The 8,998-nt window shown below is 42.4% G+C and overlaps 1 protein-coding gene across 9 annotated transcripts in view; it reads right to left on the minus strand.

Moving 5' to 3' along the window:
* Window positions 1–7,603, minus strand: part of ARVCF (ARVCF delta catenin family member) — a 258,529-nt gene extending 250,926 nt beyond the window's left edge. For 2 of the 9 annotated variants that reach the window (XM_069871076.1, XM_069871071.1), the window contains exon 1: window positions 7,559–7,602. The gene's annotated coding sequence lies outside the window, so the exon portion shown is untranslated. Of the gene's footprint in view, window positions 1–7,558 lie in introns of all 9 variants that reach the window. The other 7 variants (XM_069871074.1, XM_069871077.1, XM_069871079.1 and 4 more) reach the window with 5 other exon arrangements.
* Window positions 7,604–8,998: the final 1,395 nt, after the last annotated feature.

Below are 8,998 nucleotides of genomic sequence, written 5' to 3' on the forward strand. Positions count from 1 at the left end.
TCTGATCAGCAAAACAAAGAGTTAACGAGAAAGGGAATAAACACGTATTTCCAGGAAGCCAGGTATTACTTACAAGGAACACCGTTATTCCTTAGTTTTTGGTCATAATCTGTACCTTCTGCTCAATTTCACTGATTTTAAGCTTGGAAAAGAAAATCTAAGGATAGCATCAACCTCTTAGGATGTGTTCCTCCATCACAGACACACACACAAAGACCAGAGAATATCTCTATGGAGGTGGACGGACCCATAGGGAGACCTGTCACTATTAAGAGAAAATTAATATATTCCAGTTTAAGGACAGAACTGCAATAAGGATTACTGTTACTGAGAAAGAAAGGTTTCAAACTTATGGATTACACAATTCAATGCGATTCCATTGCCACATCCAACTATAAACAGCATCTTCCCCTCCACCTCTAAATTACTGCCTCAGGAGAGGGAACACGGTTTTTTACTTCCATTATCTTTCAGCCTGCAGTAAGGAACTGACTTAGTCCTGAATCAGAACCCACAGGAATTTAGCAAGTACTATTTCTGCTTGTAGTAAAATCTTCAATATGTAATTTACATCTCGATATGTCATCATTTCTTGGTATTTAACTTAGTAACAGCTTTTCTTAAGTAGAGATTTTATTACATAAATTATGGAAGTCGCAGGCTGGGTGTAGTGGAGACAGCATAAATTCCTGAATCAATACAAAATATGTCCCTGGTAGTAGTTGTTATTCTGTGCAGGTGTGTTATTGATTACAGACATAATGGTCTCACTTTGGCTGCCGTCAATAACTCACTACTTGTATTGTCACACTGAATTAAAAAAGGACCAGTGTCTAAAAATAAGCGAAGTTTTACCACCATGGCATGACCCAGCCTGTGGTACAAAAAAGTAGAACACTGCCAGTTTAAGTCAGTATTTGTGTTCAAGACTTCGCTTGACATTACATTGATAAAATAAAGACAAATGTGGTATTTATTCAGGCAGAAGAGATTATGTCTTGAACATACTGGAAAACTCATAAATTTATAGCTACTGTATACAATAAAACTATGCTTCTACTACCTTGGGACCATTACTAGGACACACTTACTGATAGGCAAAATAAAATCAAAGTTTTACGGATGGTTATTGTCATTTTACTGATCAACATGACTGAAGCTTCCTTGAATTAGATTAAGAACTGTAGAAGGAACATTAGATTATCTCCCTTCTTTGATGAGTTAATTTCTAAATCAAAACTTGACAGCAACTGGCAACAGCAGAATATGAACCATAAGCTAAAGATTTGTGAAGTATTGAAAAGCTAAGTCTAGATAATGTTATTACCACAATTGTATTAAACACTATTAATGCTAGCACATACATGCATTTTTCTTTTAAATACTTTAGAGCAGACACACAGCAGAAAAACACTCATTGTCTCTGGCCTACCAAAATGGAGAAACAGACCCAGGCACAAGAGACAAAAGCCTTCCTACTTCTACCACCTTGATCTTCATGCCATTTTAACCCAATGTAGAGGATTAATAGCGTTAGGATTATATCTCAAAGGGAAAATCAGAATACTGTTTAGAATTCTTTCAAAGTTCTCACAACCACACAAAATGACCAAAATTATTTTGTTCCCTTCAGCTTCGTACAATTAACATCATAGGCAAGGAGTATTAACAGTTGTCTAAAGAAAATTCAACCCATACATGAACAATTCGAATACTCACCACATGAAAAGCTCTTCAAAGTTTTGATGTACACATAACAAGGATTAATATTCATGCTGTCTCACTTTCAGCACCTGACACAGACGCTTAACTTGGAAGCTTATCTCCTATCAACTATCCCTATTTGCTACCCAGCAGAGAGAGAAGCTACTTCAAAGTGCCAGTTAAAACACTTGATTCAGCCTCCAACCAACCTCCAGAGAAGTCTGTCTGTCACTATCCACTGCTTTTATTTGTGGCCAGAAGTGGCTGCCCCTTCTAACGCAGGAATTCAATTGACTTGCCTGAAGTTGTTGTAACTACCCCAACTGAAGCATCACCTCTCAGGTGTCACTGTCTCAAGGCAGTCCTCTCTTTACAAGCCATATCTGAAACCACTCTACAATTTACTTTCCTCTGGGGAATCTCTGCAAACTTTGCCATTCCATGTACTGTCAAAAAGTTCATTATTTTTTCATTTAAAACCTGGGGAAAAAAAAAGTCTACCCAGTATCACCACATACATTCAGCTCTGCAAGCTGTGAATCCCCCACATGGATATTGTTTATCAGCCATAGCAATAATCCAGCAAAAGTCTGTGTGATTGCCTCTGTCACTGAATAGCAGTTACTTAAAATTCTACCACTACGCAACGTGAGTTAAATAGAAAATGTTTACTGTAATGAGAAGATCCCATGGAGAAATACTGCTCCTATACTTACATCACCAGAGGAGATGAAGAACACACAACTAAATTATAACTCTAACTCCATTTACATCACAGTAAACATAGATCAGTTAAGAAAATACTTTCTTGTAGAAACAAGTTAAAGCATTTTTCTGTACAACCAGCCTCTGATAACTTCTTTTATGGCAACAGAAATAAGAGGGGGAAAAAACAAACCGAGAAAAGAAAAAGTGTACCGGTGACACAAAGCCCAGATCCCATACGAGATGCTTTTTTCTGGCCAGTACTCCAAATTACGCTACTGCCCAGCACCTCAAAGTCAGTCAATACCACTGTGCCTGTAAGAATTCTTACAAAGATTACTTCATTAGATAATTCAAAATATAACCAACTCAGAATGTAAGTCTAGATATCAATCCCCTGGAAAGTCCACTCTGAAGGACAACTGTGCAAAGGAAGCACTGATGCCCAATTGTATAGTCCCAAATTATTAAATTCTGAACGAAACACTGAAAAGAAGAAATATTTCTAGTTTCTTACAAGTACCAGTCAGGATTGGCCCCAAACTGATTTACTCATTTTTTTTCCCCCTCTCAACTGCTTGCATTATTTAAGCTGTAACTCTTCAGTAATGTATTTCAGAAGACAGAGCATGCTTCAAAACTCTTACATAAACCATAAGCAACTAAACAGTAACTGTTCTGGAGGACAAAGGCCTGTTGGCAAGGGACAAGACTTGCAGCTTCCAATGGCTTCTGACAGCAATAATAAGGCAAACAAAATAAATAATAAAAATGAAATTCTGGAAGATACCTTGACAGTGTCCTTTTAATCTTCAGCCAACTTGAGATGTCACGTAAGCACTAAAGCAGCAGAGATGATACTGCTTAGATAGCAAAATATCTCAATTTCTCCCTGACCTACAAATCATAAGCTAATAGATTAGTGGCGCGCTGGCATATATCCGCACAGCAGCTCACAAAAACCCTGTTGCAGCTTCTGAAGCAAAACATATATGCCCCAAGATGCAGAAAAAACATAATTATAAACAACATCAACAGAAGCACACACAGAAGATTCTGACACTGCAGTCAAGGACCTTATGGAAAAAAAGAGATCCTAAACTATCCAAGAAAGCCGTCCTATCTGCAGAGATAAAGCATACTGCATGTAGCATAGAAACAGAACGGTCTTCTCAAGGCAATATAAACTGCAGAGTGAAGAAGGACTGTCCTGCCCATGTGTTCTTAAAGGATCTTAGTATCTGGTAATACTGCCACCAACAGTATCACCATTAGACAAGCGTTGGATGAAAATCACTTTCTTGCGCTACTCAGATTGCAATCTGTGATCGAAATACGACAATTTTGTTCTTTCTAAATATTCTCTATATTCAAAATCACTCAACTTGCCTCATGGTAATTAATATCAGCTGATTACTGAGGATTAAGACTTGCAAAATCAGACAAGAGATTCTTCACAAATGGGTGCCGGAGAGATGCAGAACTGCACACATTCAGGCTCATAAGTTCTTTCCTCAGTATGCTGTAACTAGAAAACATTTTTTACCTTCTGCACAAAGGCCACACTTGAGAAAACATAGATTTAGGTAACTACAGAAGTACCCACTGGTTTTGTTTTTCTGGGTTAACTCCTCAGAGGGCCTGGTTTTGAAAGATATGATGAAGCAGATCCCTTGACTTCATCATGGCCAGACTCTCAGAACCAACTTTAGATGGCTCTTACTTGGAAACAGTGACATTACCATTGATTTTATGTTGATTGGACAACAGAAATAAAACTACATAGCAAAAATGGAGAGTATAAGCATGGTATCAACTTTCACATAAACTGATAAAGTAATCCATCATTTTGGAGGTAGAATGGTGCCATAATTAGTTAAGACTCATTATTTTCAGAAAGAGGCCATTAGTTTCAATAGCTGTATGTTCCAGCAATGACAACTACTGTAAGAAAATACATTCAGTCATGTTCTTTGTAGGAATGAGTAGTGACTAGATGAGTTTCATTAACTAAACCAAAATGTTCTCTACAAGAGATTAAAATATTTTAAAACGCCACCCATACACGTTCCTACTGTGTCTCCTGCACACCTTTTTTTATCCCCTAGATTAACTGATGTTCCAAGAAAGGCTTGTATTTTGGTGGGTCAAAACATCAAACTATCCTGAAACCCACTGGCAATCAATGAGTCTCATCAAGAATCTAAAATGGTATTTTGTTTGATGCAGTATGTTTAAGTTAATGATGAATAATAGATGCTACCCACTTACTATTTTATGATCAGCTATTTACCCTCTCACACTTCAGAAATGTGAATTCTTGAGACTATGACTGATAGAGGGTTGACTGCCAGCCTTCAAAAGGTTGGATATTACTGAATTGAGCTGCCTGTTCTTACAACATGACAGAAAAGCAGACACAAAAATAATGACATTTGCTAGAATTAGTTACTCTTCTTGCATATTATTTAAAATGAACGGGATTGAAGCTAAAGCAGAAGATCTCGACCTCTAGAACCTCAGCATACAGAAGCAGAAGTAGCTTCACAGGTTGTTCTGGATTGCCTGTGAAATGTAAATAAAGACAAATAAGGAACCAAACCCCAGTTTGGGGGGTTCTGGCTTTGTTTTACAGAAGTCAGCTGAGGGAAATAAAAACATCACTTCATTACATGAGAGGGTTTCTACTTTTTCTGATGCTGAGCTAGGTGGCTAACCTTGCTTCAGCACACAAGTAGACCACATCCTACCTGGAATTTAAGAGAGCACTTGAAAATCTCCTTGTTCTTATTTTAATGCTTTAGCAATATCACGGGTTTATACTCTTTTCTGAAGGAAATAAATTTGGCAAGCTCCACGTATACTTCGTTTTGCACTATGAAAAGAACACTTTTTCTAAAAATAAGTGGATTTTAATCTTAACAGAAGCCTCAGTGGTAATATCCAGGTGACTCAAGTAAAGTCTGAATACGGTAACTGCATCCAACACATCTGATAAATCCTTTCCTTCTTGATACCGGTGTAACCCTGGACAGAGCTGGCCTTTTCTTTCCTTGATCCGTAAACACATTCAATAAAGTAAAAAACTTCACCTAACCTTTCTGCTTTGAAGATTACTCTGATGGCTGTTAGGAACAGAACACACTCACACTGGACAAGAGACTGTCACGCTCTGGTTAAACTGTAAAGACGGAAGCTAAATGTAGCCTCACACTTAGCTGCTACAGCATTTGTTTACAACGTCTCTGTCAATGATTTATACTCACACAATAAAATATTAAGGGCAACAAATTATAAAGCTGGTAGCAGAAGAATTCTAACAGGTTTTCCTCACAGTGTATAAATTCTGACACTAACCAAGATCCACCAAAAGCACTGCAGAAATAACATGCTGCATTACATAAAATCAAATACAGAAGCTTAGTTTTATATAACTGTAATATGCATGCAGATGGTCTTCAGGATAAGATATCTTCTCTAAACTGCAGTTTATACAAAATTTGAAGTGTAAGCAAAAGGCAGGAATTTTGCCACTCCTAATGCAGTGTCCTAACTCAACATATCTCATCTCTATTTGTAACTCTTACCAGATCTACCAAGAGTAAAGAATTGCCTAGAAATCCATTGCAGAGGTTTTGGATGAAGAGATGAAAATCAATGAAGATAATTATTTTTCACCCTTTCTAGCTAAATATCAGGTCAAATCTATGGTTTTATTAACTGAAATTCAGTTATTTCTGTTGACAGCAACCATGGTATAAAAATAAAACCAGTAGTCAACTTTAAAGATCAGCAATGTCAAACAAAACACATCCTGTGCATCTCGTAACAATACAAGAGGATAAACTATGCAGTGAAACTATGCGGTCAAACTGTATTGTTCTTCTAAACCTTGCCCTCCTAATACATTCTTTTAGCCAAGCAATGGCAAGATAAACCCATTTGCCTAATGGAGCATATAATTTAAATATTTCAGACAAGCATTTACAGAGATGTTGCTTAAAATAAATTCAACAGCCATCCATCCAAACACCTTGCATGATGAAGCGCACAGCACAGTTCACAACTTCTTTTTTTTCTGTAGGAACTCCAAACTATCCAGCCTTTTCAGTTACTTCACTCACCATGTATATGCTGTACTGCTTTATTATAACAACCCCTTTTTTTTTCCCCCACAGCAGATTTAACACAAAGCTGCAATTTTTTATTTTGGCAGTACCTTGCAACGTTTCTAAAGCCACTAAAATTTCAGATTTTACTACTGCACCATGCAGCCCTGCAGAGTTTTGTAAATAAGGCATGTTCAAACGTATGGAAGCTTGAAGGGCTAATAACACAGACTGCAGCACTTCACCCACAGGAAGATACAATCAGCCAATATCGACATTCTGTCATTTAGAGTCATCATTTTTACCAATAAAGCATTCCTATTAATACAAAAAGGGTTTCCCCCACACTGACTTGTATCTAGTATTTAAAGCATCCTTAGGATAAAAAGAGGTCTTCACTTGACATAAAAATCTAAGGTTTTTTCTTTTTTCACATGCTAAGAATCACGTTTTGCGCTGTGACCTACCTAAGGCACAACAGCACACTGCAAAAAGCAAAGTACATTATAAGAATCGCATCTTCTACACACACAAGTGACTCTATTGAAGAAAAAAAGGGGGAGAAAGGTGATCTTTATTTACATGCTAGAGGGGAGGATTTTAAAGAGTTGATCAAGTTTCCTAAACATTAGATTTTAATCACATATAGCAACGCTGCAGGGAAAACGAAAAGGAAAACCGCCTAACTTTGGCTTTTAAGCCTATAATGGCTTGAAATGTGAAGAAAATGGGCTTAATGTGAAGAAATAGGTTGCGGTGCTCGGTCTCCGCTACCAAGCGCCGCGTCTCCTCGCCGCGAACGCCCCGAGCGCCGCAGGATGCGCACCGCGCCGCTCCGGGTGCCTCCCGGGGGCAATTCCAGCCCCTCGCACCCAGCCCCTCCGCGCTGCGCCCCTCACCGCGACCCCACGAAGGCTGCGGAACCTTCACGGAGCGATTTTCCAGCAGACAAAGGCGGCTGGAGCGAGGCGCGCTCCTCCCGCACGGAGCCCCCTGTGTGTGTGTGTGTCCCCCACCCCCGACCCAGCCGAGCCGCTCACCATCTCGCCGCCTCCTCTTCGCTTATTTTCCTCGCTGGTTTCAGGGAGGCGGGTGTAGCAAAGGAAAAAAAAAAAAAAAAAAAAAGAAGGAGGAGGTGAAAAAAAAGCCTCAACTCTTCAACCAGCCCCGCGCAGCCCCCGCGGGCCGGTTTTCCCCTCCCACCTCCACATTCCTATTTACAAAGGGTATCCGAGCCCTTCTTTACGCGGAGGGGGAGGAGGAAGCGAGGGTTAACCCTTGCGTTCGCCGCTTTTCGGCTGCGCGCTCGCTGCCGCCCGGGGGTGCGGGACGCGCTCCCCCCGCGCCCAAAGCCGCCCCCGAGCAGCGCCCAAGGGCAGCGCCGGGATGCGCCCTCCCCGAACCGCACTTGCGAGGAGGCCGGTCCCCCAGCGCCGCCTTCCCAACTCTGTCACACGAAGCGTTATCGCTCCCCCCCGTTCCCACCGGGGAGGGAAGAGGCGCCCCGCGGCCCCGGCGGCCGGGAGGGCAGCGCTGCCGCCCGCCGCGCGGCTCCCGCGCTGCGAATTTTCCTATTGGGCGGCTCCTCCGCCGCCGCGCCTGGCAACCGGCTTCCCATTGGCGCAGCGCCGCCTCGCCCCGCCCCCCTGCCGGCGGCGCCACGCGCGATTGGCCGCCGGCGCCGTCCGTCAGCGCGGGGGCAGCGGCGCCGCGCCCTGGGCAGGACCCGCCGAGGGTTCCCTCTGCCCGCGGGAATTAAACGCTCCCTCGGCAGCCGCGGAGAGGGGGCTCCGCGTTCAGAAAGGTTTCAGAGGGGGCCCCGGCACGGCCGGGCGGGTGCGGTGCCGCCAGGAGATGCTGGTCATTCATTAAACCCAACCTCTTGGCTGCTGGCAGCGGGCTGTGCACCAGGGTCGAGCCAGCACTCGGCCTTCTCTGTGAACAGCTCGTGTGACATCTTATTGTAGAATCACAGAATCACCGGGTTGGAAGAGACCCACCGGATCATCGAGTCCAACCATTCCTATCAAACACTAAACCATGTCCCTCAGCACCTCATCCACCCATCCCTTAAACCCCTCCAGGGAAGGTGACCCAACCCCCTCCCTGGGCAGCCTGTTCCAGGGCCCAATGACCCTTTCTGTGAAAATTTTTTTCCTAATGTCCAGTCTAAGCCTCCCCTGTTGGAGCTTGAGGCCATTATCTACACGCTTTGCTATTTTTGGGTGCCTCCTCTTAATTATTCCCAGTGTTTTTCACCTCCTCCTCTGTGGGCACAGAAATGGTGCAGTGTTCTCTCTGCCTGGAGAATTTATCCCATCCCTGGAGGTGTTCAAGGACAGGTTGGATGAGGCTTTGAGCAACCTGATCCAGTGGAAAATGTCCCTGCTCATGGCAGGGGCGTTGGAACTGGGTGATCTTTTAAGATCCCTCCCAACCTGAATCATTCTGTGGTTCTGCGTGTTACCAGGGCTGTGGAC

Source organism: Phaenicophaeus curvirostris, chromosome 17 (assembly GCF_032191515.1).
Source record: "Phaenicophaeus curvirostris isolate KB17595 chromosome 17, BPBGC_Pcur_1.0, whole genome shotgun sequence".
Taxonomy (NCBI): domain Eukaryota; kingdom Metazoa; phylum Chordata; class Aves; order Cuculiformes; family Cuculidae; genus Phaenicophaeus; species Phaenicophaeus curvirostris.